This window comes from Akebia trifoliata, chromosome 1 (assembly GCF_017979445.1).
Source record: "Akebia trifoliata isolate Shusen 1 chromosome 1, ASM1797944v1, whole genome shotgun sequence".
Classification (NCBI taxonomy): Eukaryota; Viridiplantae; Streptophyta; class Magnoliopsida; order Ranunculales; family Lardizabalaceae; genus Akebia; species Akebia trifoliata.
The window spans coordinates 18472941-18489478 of record NC_141375.1 but is presented as its reverse complement, the minus strand read 5'-3'; the positions used below and the strand labels follow the sequence as shown (position 1 = coordinate 18489478).

General features: G+C 39.6%; 1 pseudogene; it reads left to right on the top strand.

Annotated features, from left to right (window-relative positions):
- LOC147410818 (uncharacterized) overlaps positions 1–1574 on the top strand; it is a 69819-nt pseudogene extending 68245 nt beyond the window's left edge.
- Positions 1575–16538: the final 14964 nt, after the last annotated feature.

Genomic DNA, 16538 nt, shown 5'->3' with positions numbered 1-16538 from the left:
TTTTACCGACTTCATGTCGATGCCAGCTCCGTGCTGATGTAAGTTCTTTTTCAAAATACTTTACCGACTCTATGTCGATGCTAGTTCCGAGCTAATGAAATTTCTTTTTCAAAATGCATTACCGACTTCGTGTCGATGCCAACTCCGTGCTGATGTAATTTCTTTTCAAAATGTTTTACCGACTCCGTGTCGATGCCGACTCCGTGCTGATGAAATCTTTTTTTCAAAATGCTTTACCGACTCCGCGTCGATGCCAGCTCCGTGCTGGTGTAATTTCTTTTTCAAAACGCTTTACCGACTCCGTGTTGATGCCAGTTCCGTGCTGATGTAATTTTTTTTCAAAATGTTTTACCGACTCCGTGTCGATGCCAGTTCCGTGCTGATGAAATCTATTTTTCAAAATGCTTTACCGACTCCGCGTCGATGCCAGCTCTGTGCTGATGTAATTTCTTTTTAAAACGCTTTACCGACTCCGTGTCGATGCCAGCTCTGTGCTGATGAAATTTCTTTTTCAAAATGCTTTACCGACTCGGCGTCGATGCCAGCTCCGTGCTGATGTAATTTCTTTTTCAAAACGTTTTACCGACTCTGTGTCGATGCCAGCTCCGTGCTGATGAAATTTCTTTTTCAAAATGTTTTACCGACTCCGTGTCGATGCCAGCTTCATGCTGATGTAATTATCTTCTCAAACAATCCAGCTCCGCGCTGACGAACCACATTTTCAAATTCACTTAACTAAATTTCACTTTTAAGTACCATCCCTAATAATTACCGGACGTAATAAAATATCATGCATTTTTCTTTTGATAAGTAAGATAAGAACGCTTGGTCTTCTGTATCCACAGGTGGTCAAACGAAAAAAGTACAAACATCCTGAGAAGCCTCCATACTTTCTTCGATCATCTTCATCAACAATGAGTAACTCAGATGAACCACAGCCCGCTACAAATGAACTGATCGAAGCTAATGTGATGATAGCAAAGCTGTTAAAAACAACGAAAAGGCAGGAGCAAATCTTGGTGGCCATTTTGAGTAGCACCAATTTTCTGTAAGCACAGGCAGCTCAGCATCAAGCATCTGAGTCAAACCCCGAACCCCCTGAACAAATACGACCAAACCAACAAACCACCCCACCTCCTACTGTGCCAATATATTAGGGTCCTCCGCTCTATATACCACAGAATCAACCACCTCCAGTGGTGATCCCAAATGATGAGTGTGACTTTAGGGCTCCCGAAGCTAAGAGTGCTACCGACTACAAAATGGCCCGACAGATTGAATCTCTCCAAGAGGAAATGCGGTGGATGAAGGGCTCAAATACTCTGGGAGGAACAAGATTCAGGGACCTATGTTTCTATCCCAACGCACAGTTGCCGGCTAAGTTTAAATGCCCGGAATTCGAGATATATAATAGCGTTGGGTATCCTCTGTCGCACCTCAAATTGTATTGTGGGTCAATATGCCAATATGGCAAGGATGACAGACTGTTGGTACAACTATTCCAAAGAAGCTTAACAGGACCGACTCTCAAGTGGTTCTCAGGATTGGACCATACACTCATCAAGAATTGGTAGGATTTGACTGAAATGTTCTGGCATAATTATCGGTTCAATACAGATGTGGGTCTGGATCAAAATGATATGGCTAAGATGACGAGTAAACACAAAGAAACAGTGAAAGAGTATGCCCAGAGATGGCGGGAGTCCACTTCACAAGTGCAGCCTGCGATGACTGAATATGAGATGAACACTACGTTTATCTGGACACTAGGGCATGCCTTTTACACTCATCTGGTTGGACACACTACAGGCACTTTCTCAAATTTAGTTCAAGTAGCAGACCGGGTCGAGGATGGGATCCGAACTGGTCTAATATTCGACTTTACAGCTTTGAGTGCAACAGCGGGGACATCGGCACAGAAGAAATCAGTGCCTTTTGTCAAAAAGAAAAAAGAAACCCAAGTTAATAATGTACAACCCAGCCAACCTCTCATCATTCAAGCACCAGCTCGGCGGACACCGGCACCCCAGGCACCTTGGGCGCCAGTACCTCGAGCTGCTTGGGCTCCAGCACTGCAGAATCCCTTCCGAACAGTTCCTCCATAAGCACAGGCAGCACCACAATATGGGCAGAACCAATAAGCAAGACCTAACAGAGTAAATAGAGTGTTTACCAGGTTACCCATGACATTATCCGAGTTACTGCCAATCTTGCTCAGGGGTGAGTATCTCGCAAAACGTCCGCCAAATCCTGAGGCTGCCAAGGGACCGGGGTACAACCCCAATTTGTTCTGCGAATTTCATATGGGTGTACCAGGGCACTCTACAGATCAATGTTGGCAACTCAAACATCAAGTACAGAACTTGATCGATAAAAAGGCTCTCATCCTAGACGGGCCTGCCAACCCACCCCAATAACAGAATATCAATCAAAACCCCCTACCTACGAACAATGAAGGGGGAAGTGGACACAGGGTGTACGTTATTCATAAGGAACTCGATTTCAATCCGTTTGTCTTGATAGCGCCTATCGGGTCCAAAGTCAGGGTCCACTTAACTCAGGGATCAAAAGCACCAACAGTCAGCACAATCAACCATTACACAACAAACTCACCCCAAAATTCATTACCACCACTCAGGTTGGCCGACCTCACCATCCATCCCACTCATCAAAATGCCACCACCCGACCGCCTCTAGTTATACCTTATGGATCACCAAACCATCAGAATTCGACCCGACCTCCTCTTGTTATCCCCTACACACTGCCAAACGCTCAAGGATCAACCCGACCTCCTCTCTGTATACCATACACGGCATCTTCACGTCCACCGCTCATCATCCCATACACTCTATCAACTCCTCCTGCTACCACTATATCCAAATCATCGTCACCATCCCTCATTCTCAATGTAAAACCCGAGCTGCCTCCCATGACCATATACTCACCTAAACCATTCCCCTATAGCTCCAACCAGGCAGTGCCCTGGAGCTATGAGACCACCATCACCACAACCTTCGAGGTTGAGACCATGAAGAAAGCAATGGTGGCCGACATTGGGCATATGACGAAGGCATGGAGGTGTCAAAGGTTGCCAACAAAAGAGGTAACTACTAAGGAAGAGGCTGAAGAAACAACAGAAGGGATGACAGATGAAGAAAAGATAAAGGTAAAAGGAAAGGGCAAAATGAGCGAGAGTAACCAGAAAAAAGACAAGGTGAAAGTAACAGGTAAAGAGGCTGAGATGAAGGTAACAGATAAAGAGGCTACAAACTTCATTAAGCTCGTTCGTAAGAGTGAGCATAATATTGTGGACCAGCTAAACAAACAGCAAGCTCAAATCAGTATTCTAGGTCTGATGCAGAAATTAAAGGAACACCAAGAGGCATTACTGAGGGTTTTGAAAAAATCGCATGTACCTGCAACTACCTCACCCGCACAGTTGGAACAGACGGTTGGCCAGATCATGGCCCCCAATCCTATAATCTTCACTGAAAGTGAATTCGTGCTAAAAGGGCGGGGGCACGTCGAGCCGTTAAACATCATGGTCATGTGCAAGGGCATGATGGTTGCCAGGGTGCTGATTGATAATGGCTCAACACTTAATGTTTGTCCTCTTGAAACCTTTCGAAAGCTTAATGCTGACTGGTCACATGTCAAGCCCAATAACAAAGTTGTCCGAGGCTTTGATAGCTCAAGAAGGGATTCCCTGGGAGAGGTGGATTTACCGATCACAATAGGCCTATGTACGTTCGAAGTAACGTTTGAAGTCATAGAAATACCGATAACCTTTAACTTGCTGCTGGGCAGGCCATGGATTCACATAGCAGGGACTGTACCTTCTTCTCTACACCAAAGAGTCAAATTCATTATGGGGCAAAAGATAATATCCGTCTTGGCAGAGAACTTAATCTCGGCTGGTAGAGCTTCGAAAGTGCCGTTTATTGACATTGAGCTAACGAAGGATAAAGCACTCTATCATTCCTACCAATTTGCTGATGTTAACCACGTGGAAAAGGAAAAGGAAAAAGTAAATGCGGAACTATCACGGGCAAATCTAATGATTGGTTGGGTTTTGAAGAAAGCAGGTTACCGACCCATACAAGAGTTGGGACCAGGGGGAAAAGGGAAAGCCATACCAGTCGAAGCAAAAAAGCACAATCCTTATTTCGATTTGGGGTTTAGGCCTACAAAAAAAGATATCACAGAAATGAATGAAAAGAAAAAAGAACTTCGACTAGCGAGAAGGCAAAACCGTGAATCAAATATTTGGAATATGGGCAAAATCCCTCATATCATGGTTAACTTTCAGAAATCTCAGATCAGACCCGACAGTCTATCAGAACCACTGTCGACAAAGCCAGTAAGGAAGTCGAGAATGGTAAATTTCAAACCTGTGTACATCTAAGAAGACTCAGTTGTTGAGTCCCAGCCATCCTTCGTAGAAGGCATTGATGTTCTATTCAATGGGGATTCCGACGAAGGTCTATCAAAGACTACCCAAGAGCCCACAAAAAAGGAAGCAATTGAGAGTAAAGGAAAAGAATCACCTTTCCCTACTGGTATTGACTGGGCATCAGTCGTCATCCCACCGAGTTTGGGAGGGACTATGCCCCAACCTGACAGCAATAAAGATCAATCGGAGATAATGGTTATCTCCGAACCACCAACCAAATCACCCAACAAATCACTCTCACATCTCATCCGCCCCCTCAGAGAAGGGGAGATTTTGAACAATTGGGAAGAATTTCCTCTAACCCTTGAGGCTACCATGGCCTCCAAAAAAAATGCCGTTAGGCGATATCAGTTTGCCCGAGGATCATAATGAGCCCTCGTCCTCGGGTAAAGACTGTTTTGAGGGCTCCTTATCTTTACTAACGCATAATTGCTCTTCTTATTTCAGATGTCCGGAGAATATCACTCAAAAATCAAAAAAATCAAAATTTCTTTAAAAACCAAAAAAATCAAAAAGTCTTCAAAAAATAAAAAAATCAAAAAACTTTCAAAATCTCAAAAAAATAGATATATTCCAAAAATAAAAAAAGAGTCTTCTCAAAATTTAAGGGATTTGTCTCAATCGAATAGACATTTGGACATAACAGAATATGAAAAGGATGAGTATGACTTCGATCTCGAACTCGACTTCGATCTCTTGAGAATTGAAGAAGAATCTGAGGACGAAGTAGAATACCCTCCTAAAAAAATCAAGGACCTGTTAGAACGACATGAAAAAGGTGTTCAGCCAAACATTGAGGATACAGACTCAGTTAATCTCGGCACTGAAGATGACCCACGTATTGTAAAAATCGGAGCCTTGTTAACCCCTCAGCAAAAAGAAGAAATGATTGAACTATTGCGTAACTATCAAGACGTCTTTGCCTGGTCCTACAAAGATATGCCCGGTTTAGACACGGATCTTGTTTTTCATAAGCTGCCAATCACTCCTAGGAGCAAACCGATCAAGCAAAAGTTAAGAAGACTCAAGTTAGAATGGACACTCAAAGTCAAAGATGAAGTGATGAAACAGTTCCAAGCAGGATTTCTCGCAGTCTCCACGTACCCCGAATGGCTAGCCAATGTCGTTCCGATACCAAAGAAGGACGGGAAAGTACGAATGTGTGTCAACTATCGAGATTTGAACAGAGCCAATCCTAAGGATGATTTTCCATTACCTCACATCGACACTCTAGTCGATAGCATAGAGGGGCATGGTATGTTCTCATTCATGGATGGTTTCTCCGAGTACAATCAGATAAAAATGACAGAAGAAGACCAAGAGAAGACATCATTCATTACACCCTGGGGCACTTGTCATTACAAAGTCATGCCATTCGGGCTTTAAAACGCAGGGGCAACTTATCAACGCGCAATAACGACTTTATTCCATGACATGATCCACAAGGAAATGGAAGTCTACGTAGATGACATGATCGCTAAACTAGGCATAGAAGAAGATCACCTAGTAAATCTCAAGAAATTGTTCGACAGGCTAAGGAAATACAGCTTAAGGCTCAATCCAGCAAAGTGTGTATTCGGGACAACATTGGATAAGCTATTGGGCTTCATCGTCAGTAGAAGAGGCATTGAGATAGATTCAGCAAAGACCAAGTACATTCTCGAGATGAAAGCACCGGTATCAAAAAAGGATGTCCGAGCAATTCTGGGTAGAATACAGTACATCAGCAGGTTCATCGCACAACTCACGCCTATTTGTGATCCAGTATTTAAGCTACTCAGAAAAGATATGCCGAAAGCATGGAACAGGGACTGTCAAAAAGCCTTCGACAAAATAAAGAAATATTTGCTCAACCCGCCAGTCTTGATTCCTCCTACGCCAGGACGACCTTACTGATGTATATCTCGGTACAAGAAACGTCTATAGGTTGTGTACTGGGGCAACACGATGAGTCAGGCAAAAAAGAGCAAGCCATTTACTATCTCAGCAAGAAGTTCACTGATTATGAGGTAAAGTATTCAGCACTCGAGAAGACTTGTTGCGCACTGGTCTAGGCATCTCAACGACTACGCCACTACCTCCTTAACTACTCGACTATGCTTATCGCTCGAATGGACCTGCTCAAGTATCTCTTCGAGAAGCCAGCGTTAACAGGTCGTACTGTAAAATAACAATTACTATTATCTGAGTTTGACATCACCTATGTCACTCAAAAGGCCATCAAGGGACAAGCCATTGCCGACCATTTAGCTGAACATCCATTGCCCGATTATGAACCGTTGAAGACAAACTTTCCTGACGAAGCCATATTGACGATGATGAAAAACCAGGCTGAAAAATATACTTTGATGGAGCAGCAAATCAAAAAGGGAACGGAATAGGGGCAGTCTTGATCAAACCAGATGGGTCCCACATACCAATTGCAATCAGACTAAAGTTTCAATGTTCCAACAATGAGGCTGAATACGAAGCATACATAGCAGGGCTGAAAGCAGCACTAGATCTCGAAGTAGATGAGATCGATGTTTTCGAAGATTCAAGCTTAGTAGTCTATCAGAAAACTGGAGAATGGAAGACACGAGAACAGAGATTGATCCCTTACCACGAGTACCTCAAAGAATTAAGCTCAAGCTTCAACAGAATTTCATTCACATATATGCCGAGAGCTAAGAATCAATTTGCTGATGCAGTAGCAACACTCGCTTCCATGATCAGTATTTCAGAAGACTTAGTCATTGACCCTATTGAGATTGGACTTTAAGATGAGCCAGCTTACTGCCTACCTGTCGAAGTTGAAGAATTTGAAGAAAAGCCTTGGTTCTCAGACATCAAAGCCTATCTCAAAGATCGAACTCTCCCATCAGACGCCACGTCTAATGATCGAAAGACTATTTAGAAGCTAGCAGGTCAATTCTTCCTTGGCAATGGCATTCTGTACAAGAAATCACATCATAAAGTCTTATTCCGATGTGTGGCAGAAATAGAAGCAAAACGATTGATAGAAACCGTACATGGTGGAGTCTGCGGACCTCACATGAACGGTCACATGCTTGCTAAAAAGATCATGAGAATGAGATATTACTAGACTACCATGGAAAGTGATTGTTATCAATACGTCCGTAAATGCCATCTCTGCTAGATCTATGCCAATAAGATCAATGCGCCACCATCAGAATTGCATAACATGACTACTCCCTGGCCCTTCTCACTCTGGGCCATGGATGTTATTGGACAAATTTCGTCAAAAGCTTCAAATGGGCACCGCTTCAAATGGGTAGAAGCAGCTTCTTATGCTAATGTCACCAAGAGCAGTGTTCTGAAGTTTGTGAAGAACAATATTATCTGCAGATATGGGCTTCCCAACGGGTTAGTGACGGACAACGCGAAGAACTTCAAAAATAAAGATATGATTAAGATGTGCGAGGACTTTCAAATCATTCATCACAACTCTGTACCTTATAGACCAAAAATGAACGGAGCAGTTGAGGTTGCCAACAAAAACATCAAAAAAATCATCGAGAAAATGATAGTCACTTACAAGGATTGGCACGACATGTTGCCTTTCGCTCTTCACGCTTACCAGACTTCATTTGGAACTTCGACTGGGGAAACTCCGTACTCGTTGGTGTATGGAATGGAAGCAGTCTTACCCGTCGAGGTTGAGATGCCCTCCCTCTGAATCTTAAAAGAAGCAGAGTTGGATGAAACTGAATGGATTCAAGCTCGGTTTGATCAACTAAATCTGATAGAAGAGAAACGTCTTGCAGCTATCTGTCACGGGCAAATTTACCAAAGACGAATAGCTCGGGCCTACAACAAGAAAGTCAAACCCCGCAATTTCTCACCAGGAAACCTTGTCTTGAAAAAGATTTTACCAATACAAGAAGATGCTAGGAGAAAATTTAGACCAAACTACGAGGGACCATTCATTGTGCAGAAGGTGATGACGGGAGAAGCTTTGATTCTCACAGAAATGGACGGATAAGTCTTCCCGCAACCAATCAATGCTGACACTGTCAAGAAATACTATGCCTAAAACTGATCTTGAGACGACGAAAGGTCATCTTTGTTATTCTAAACCAACTATCAACCTTAGTCAACCCTTTTGAGCCATCATATTCATTTCTTAAACTAAGACTGGGACAAGTCAACAACTACAAAATGATACAAAAAAAATCAGAAAGATCAAAGCATCAAATTACTCCTGGCCCGCATGAGGAGAAACTGTGAATGGTTAAAATACAAAAAATTCAAAAAATTCAAAAACTCGGACACTTGATTTGAGTTCGACCCAAATCTCCAGCCTAAACAAGTTCGAGAGACGCTGGGAGGAGACATAGATCACATTTTCGAAACAAAAATAGACGAACCCCAAGTCTAACCCACTCTAGACGCACCTACCTTAACCTTTTTGTATCTTTCCACTACACATAGCCTTAGCCAACACTCCGTCCTATCAAAAGTCCTTTCGGATCAGGGAATGTTCTAAGGCATCATAATGACGATGTCTGCACCAATGATCTGGTAACTTGATCCGGACCTCAAGTCTTATTAGTCGTTGGAAGACTCGAGAGGGGAATCCAGGTCGGATATTTGAAAAAAAAGAATACTAGAAGTGTAGAGTAGCCGATCTCGCGGCTCAATTTGAGTTGTCGAACCACGAATAGTCGTCAGCAAACTCGATAGGAGAATCTAGATTTGTTACTCAAGAAAAAGTACCACTAGAAGAATAGAGTCGCCGATCTCGCAGCTTAACTTGAGTCACCAAGCCACAAAGACACAGAGGCTCTAAACAAGATTTGTAATGTAAAAATTCAAAAAAATATAAGCGTAGTCTGAAAGGGCATAGTGAAAATCCGAAAGGGCGCTATGAGTAAAAGAATCAGACTATGGCAAGATCAAAACCACCGGTACGATGAAAATCCAAAAAGGCGTCGATGCGCAAAAATGTGGAAACCAGGTCTGGTGAAAAGCGTAACTGGCACCAGGGGCAATAAATGAACAAAAAAAAACGAAAAAAAAAATGAAGAACTCCTGGCCCGCATGAATATAAACTGTGAACGGAAAAAATTTTCCAAAATCATAAGTCCCATTGGTCAATCGATATTCACCCAGTACTGAGGCACTGGGGATGACTCTAAAAAGAGCCTGAGAACTGTTGACATCAATGTCCTCAGTAGTTGGCAAAAACACAAATATCATCGAGATAACAAAGGTTTTTCAAAAATCTTCATATTTTGGATTTACAATATCTATTCGACAAAGACAAATCACCAAAAATTCAAATGTTTTCAAAACTACTATTTTGGCCAATGATAAAAAATCTAGGACTTATTCAAATATCATGTTTTCAAAGCAATAGATACACCTGAGGCCAAGTAAGTAAAAAACCTATTTTCTTTTCATATAAAAAAAATCAAATCTCTCTTCCAAGGCACAGATTCGGGCAACTTTCCCCATCACCACTACCTCAGCGTCCAAAACATCATGACTCACCAGGTAAGACGCGAAGGCATCAGAGCAGGAACCCTAAGCAAGCCTCTCCCGCAGATCACGAATCTCAACCCTCAAAATGGAAGATTCCTTACTCCTCAAAGACCTAGGTTGACCTCCTGATCTTGATAACAGTGTATCTATACTGCGAGCAAATACTCTAAATTCCAACTAGAGCAGCATGCTGATATTACAAGAGAGTAGTACCGATGCAACAGGCTCGTTCGTAGTATATGCTCCTGTTGATATTGTTGCAATGAATGTGGTTCTAAATGGAGCAAAATTCTCTCTTGGATCTATGACAGCTGTTAACAACCATATTGCACGTGGTCCAATAGCAAAACTCTCTCTTGGATCAGTGACAGTTGTTAACAACCATATTGCACGTGGTTCAACCGCAAAACTCTCTCTTGGATCAGTGACAGCTGTTAACAACCATATTGCTTGCATCGTTGAAAGGATCAAATACGTCATTACAAAGGACGATGCATGAATTGAGGGGATTAACTTGTAATTCAACAGTAAAACTCTCTTTTGGATCAGTGACAGCTGTTAACAACCATATTGCTTGCATCGTTGAAAGGATCAAATGCGCCATTACAAGGGACGATGCATGAATTGAGGGGATTAATTTGTGATTCAACAGCAAAACTCTCTCTTGAATCTGCGGCAATTGCTAACAACCATATTGCTTGCATCGTTGAAAGAATCAAATGCGCCATTTAAAAAAAAAACAAAACAAAACAAAACAAAATCAAAAGTCAAAAATCAAAAGATCAAAAAATTCAACCAAAAAATCAAAGAAAAAATCAAAAATACCGACAAAATAGCATTTTTGTAAAAGTTCAATTCATTTGTCCAAGACTTGTTAAAAAACTTTCGTTTCAAAGTTTTTCTCAAACTATCACAAATCCAAGACCTCACACGAGCTCCGCGCTACGAGGACGAGGAAAACAAAAAGCTCACCCTGTCAGACCCCATGCTTGAGTAGCCACTTCTTACCATAAAATTCGTCAAATCAAATCGGAGGTTTCAAACTTGTCTGAGCAAAACCCTCGGGCTCGTACAAATCAGGATTTCGTCTATTCTTTGCAGTTCTTTACACCCAATTCCTGCAACGAGAAGCAACTGTAGACACCCAAATTTGACCGGGCCCTCGACGCAAAATGCCCTAAAAATCGCAAAAATTGGAATGGACTCCGAGGCCCAAACTTACAAAAATCCAATGAATTTTGTCATTCATTTTGTCAATAAACGGCCCAAGGCTTCTCACGTGGCCCATGGACCAAATCCCTTACCATCCTTCTACACCCTCAACTCAATCCAACATAAGCCCAAACCCATTGTTATTCTACCAAGCCTATTAAACTCAACCCAAATCCATTCCTATTCAACCAATAACCTAAGCCCTACCAAACATTCTACCCAAGCCCAAATCATTCAACCCAAACCCAACTCAACCCAATCCAACATCACAACCAATCACCACAATCATCAAGGTGTGACACATGTCATCACCCCATCTCACCTTAACTATCCCATTACATTCCTCTAAATATCATTTACCTACACTTACAACCTACACCCTCATAACCTATCATATCCATTCTCTCTAATCAAACACTTATAACCTACACCTCCCCCTAATCTACCCCCATCATTTCCTACAAAACCCATCTCTACAACCTAAACCTACACCTATCCTCTCAAATCAAACACTCATCCTTTCCTATCAACTCATCTCAACCCTTCATTTCCACCCACTTTGACATATGTCATCATCTACCTCACCCTCCCAAAATATCATCAACCACCTCCTTAAATCCTCAATTCTCTTAAATCAAATACCATTTAATCACAATCACCATCTTAAACTCACTTCACCAAACACTCAACTCAAATGGATTGGGTAGGATCCAAACCATTTGGGTCAAAACTCACCCATTTAACCCTCCTTCCCTAAATACCTTCCAATCTCCTCTAAATTACACCACTTCTTCCTTAAACTTATAACCATTCTATCATTTTTCTTCATTTCACCCAACTTTACCCCTAAGATAACTCTCCACTTCTATAAAAACCCTTCCATTCTCCCCTTACAAGAACTAATGAAAATTTGACAAAAAATCCTCTAAAAAAGATAAATCTCTTCTCACCATCACCTCAACCCTCAACTCACTTTACTACTCTCAACCCTCAACTCTCTACTCTTACTCTATTCTCAACACCTCTACTCTCAACCATCAACTCTCAACTCTCAACCTTCTCTCAAACAAATCAAGAAAAGAAAAAAAGAAGACTCAAAAGGGGAACATCTTTGAAGATCTAAGAAGACCAAGATTGGATCAAGGTGGGTTTGAAAAAAGGGACACCCCCTCAACTCCCCTCTTCTACTCACCCCCTTCTCTACACATTTGCATACATCACAATGTTCTAAATCACCAAAGGGCCCCTTCTTCAATAAGGGTGCCCTCAATGGTTTGAACTAACATTAAAGCCCCTCACACTTGAGGGCACACATCGAGTTTTTTCGATTTTCTTTTTCTTTTTTTATTTTAAAAGACCGAATCCGAGGTTACCACATTACGTGGATGGAGTAGGGTGCCTAACACCTTCCCTACTCCATAAATGGACCCCTTACCTTTGAATCAAATGTTGGACCATACACCTTATCCTACGAGAGTCATCAAAAATGTCAAAATGCCATCTTTTTCAAAAAATACAACTTCGAGTGACCATTCACACCCATCTCCGAAAATGAATGGTGGCGACTCCAAAACACTCCAAAGTGGAGGGATGTTTCAAAATAGATGAAAAGCCCATGTCCACACTTACCATAGAGATCATCCTCACAAAAAATAAGCTCAATCCAAAAAATTTAAGTCACATACGACAAAACTTTTGTCATCCTAAGATTGTCAGCTGAATGCTCCCCTATATATAGGGGAAATGCTATATATATATGATGTTTTAGACATTAGCATTTCATATATATATATATATATATATATATATATATATATGAAATGTTAATGTCTAAAACATCATGGGGACATTAACATTGTCCACCAAATTCACTTTCTAATAATACCCCTTCCCATTTTATCTTTTAGTAAAAAAGACAAAAGTATGTTGGTCTTCTACATAATAAATATTTGTTTATATAATAAATATTTAAGGTATTTTAGTCTTTTGGTTTAAATATCTTTTTGTAGTAAATGTTTTGGCAATCAATGCTAACCATAGTTTTAAACTCAGTTTCGCGTCTCGTCTCGTCCAAGCCCGATAACGAGTCATCTCGGATAAGTTTTTTGATATGTTTAAGATGTCTTGTTCAAAAAATCAAAAAATTGAACACAAGGTATTAAATCTCAGTCAAAAAAGTGAATTGTGAGTTGGTCTCATTCAGCTTCGATACCAGGTTAACTCAGACGATACGTCTTGGTCTCGGACGAGTTTTAAAATCATGATGCCAATATAATATATGCATTTATTATGTAAAAAACTAACATACCCTTGTCTTTATCATTAGAAGACAAAATGGAAAATAATTTTAATAGGGAAAAGTGTGGTGGAGAGTGCTACCGTCTTCATGAGGTCTTGGACCTTAGTATTCTCATATATATTTCTTTCAAGCGTAGGATGACCCCAAGGGGTTGTGAATTTTTTTCTACCAATTAAGGCCCTCTGTAAAATCCCGAGTTTTCAATTCGTATCTCGAGAAAAAATAAATAGTGAAAATTTTGAAAAATTTTAAAAATGGGACTTAGGGTAAAACTTTAGGATTTTTTTGGTCATTTTTAATGAAATTTGACTTCATCGTTTGATTTAAAATGGTCAGAAAACATATTTTAGCCTATAAGCACGCTCAAATGCAAGTCCGAACAGAAAAGTTGCAAAAATCCTCGATTTTTTAGTCAAAGTAGGTCAAAATAATGACTTTTTACTAGAGCAAGAATTTTTAAAATTTGATCATACCATTGTATTTGTAACGAAAAATTATAGAAAATGGATTATTTACTTATCATTTTTGGAGCCCAAAAAGTCGAATTATCGTCAAAAATGAAAATGACATCAATTTTAGGGTCTCATCGAGTCGAAAAAGTATATGTTTTTAGAGATAAAATTTGTAGAATTTGATTACACCATTAGATCCAAAATGAAAAATTGGATAAAATAGAGTATTCATTCGTTACTTTTGGAGTCCGAACGGTTAAGTTATCATCGAACGAAATAATTGGTAAAATACTGATTTCATCCTGCACTTATATAAATAAATTTATTTAATTAAAAATACTATTCATCATCATTTAAATCATCCAAAAATCAGCCGTGACTTTTAAATTTTTTTTTTCGACTTTCAAACTAAGATTCGTCGCTAACGGTCCATCTTCAATCTCCGACGTAGGAAGGAAAAACGTTCACAGCGTCGTTCTCTACAAAACCTGTCCAGTTTCCTTTCATTTTCTCTTCTCTTTCATCCTTTTTTGTCAAAAATCAACCGTATGTAATATGAGAATTTCGACTTTTAAACCTTGGATTTCACCTATTTCGGGGTCAAATCATCCTCCGTCGTAGAAAGGAGAAAGGACGACGACATCGAGACTTTCGAAATCATCAGGATAGATTTAAAAATCAGTAGTTTCGAAGTTCAATCTGTCTCGATTTTCATGCACGCGCTTCGATCCTATAGCATAAAGAATAATAAGGATTTTTATTAGATTTCTACTAGTAACCGTAGATTGATGAAAATTGTATTTAGGATTTTTATCGAAAATTTGTACTAGATTTAAAAAATATTGAATTCTTTTCTTTATTTCAAATACACACCAAAACATTTATATTTGATTTGTTTAATTGTATTTTATAATAAATTATACGTGAGTAGGACATTTCATTGGGTTATTTCCGTCAGTTGGGTCATGTGCACCGTTCGGATCCCGTTTTGATCTAAATTTTGTAATTTTTCAATGTTATTGATAAAAATAAATTTCTTAGTTGAAAAAAATGATTTAATATTCAATGAACTCACATGAAATTGATGAATATCAGAAAATAAATATTTTGTTCGAGAGATTAAAAATTATAAAAATTGAAAAAAGGAAAAAAATGTATGAAACGGTAATATGTCATAGTCATACCCGATGAGTGATGTCTACATTTTACATTGTGATGTTTTGTGTGGGTTGATGAATAGATATCCACGGATAATGATATTGGTTGCATGTTTATTTATTTTCTGTTAGCGCGAGACGTTGGTTACCTTCTGTTTTGCTTTTTCTTTTAGGCCGAGTAGCCATCGTTGCATGGTAAGAAACTTGATATCCATTATCAACTCTGTAATATTAATTTCTTATTTGTTTTTAAAAGAAAAATGATATATATACACAGCTATTTCGTGAATTGTTAAAGAGCTTGTGAATACCTGAAGGGATAATTTGTCATATCATCCAGAGTGATATACTATCATGGGATGTACGGTAGGGACAACCAAACTTATACGTGGTATGGGATTCGGGTTTATTCCTTTCTATCTTTACTAGTGAACTTATAATGTAAAGATGGTCGTATATGAATGGATTGTATATTTGGGAATCACATGCACGCCTGATAGGCATAGACGAAGATGATTAGTTAGTGATCACTAACAATCTATAATAGCCGAATGTTCTAACACATCAAAAAGAAGCCCATTGCTTACGGTCACGTCAAACGGCCAGCCTGAGCTGGATAAATAGTTAACCAAGCGTGGTAAATGTAACGACCGACAACAAAATTAGGAACTAAAAGTCAGTAAGAAATTGTAATATCATTTCCCCACTGGAGCGATCCAATCGTGAATCCCAACTCTCTAATTCCACTACTCTACCATAGTGTATTATGTATCTGTTACCTTATTTTGATATATAAAATGAAATGCATGTTTAATGTTTCCATTTAGTTAATTAGATTTGTATTAAAAAAATTATTATAGTGAGTATTGTTAATTGATGTAATGTCAGTTTTAAAATGTTTAGTTGTTCATCCTTGGTTATATGTACCAGTTAATCGTAGTTTCTTTTGTATTACTTTGCATATGTTAAAATGATTCAGTATGTTTATTCGTTCATGTTAGGAGAATGTTATTAGCAGAAATTGTTTATTTCCCTACTGGGTAACCATTGTTACTCACCATTTCCTTTTTTTAGTTTCAAAGCCTGCAATTGGCGATGTGGGCGTAGAACCAGTGAGTGGGGATCATCTGGTAGGTCAGATAGACGACTAGAGTCTGTCACCTGGTGAGTATTGAGGTTATACCTCCTAGCAGTGTATGTTAGATCAGGAGTACTATAGATTTTGTATTGAGCGTTAGGAATTTTGTTAGAGTGGGGATTTTTAAAGTAATCATGTATATTGTTTATTCTTTCGCACTCTGATCTATCTTACATGGCCAGATGTATATAGATTTTCAGCTGTGATTCTGTTCTTGTATGTATATACCGGATATTGTAGATTTTGTTTATCAGGTGAAACAGGTTGAATGCCTTGGAATGCTAACATAAACAGAAGAGACCATGTCGAAATTTCGAGACGCCACCTAGTGCCTCGAAA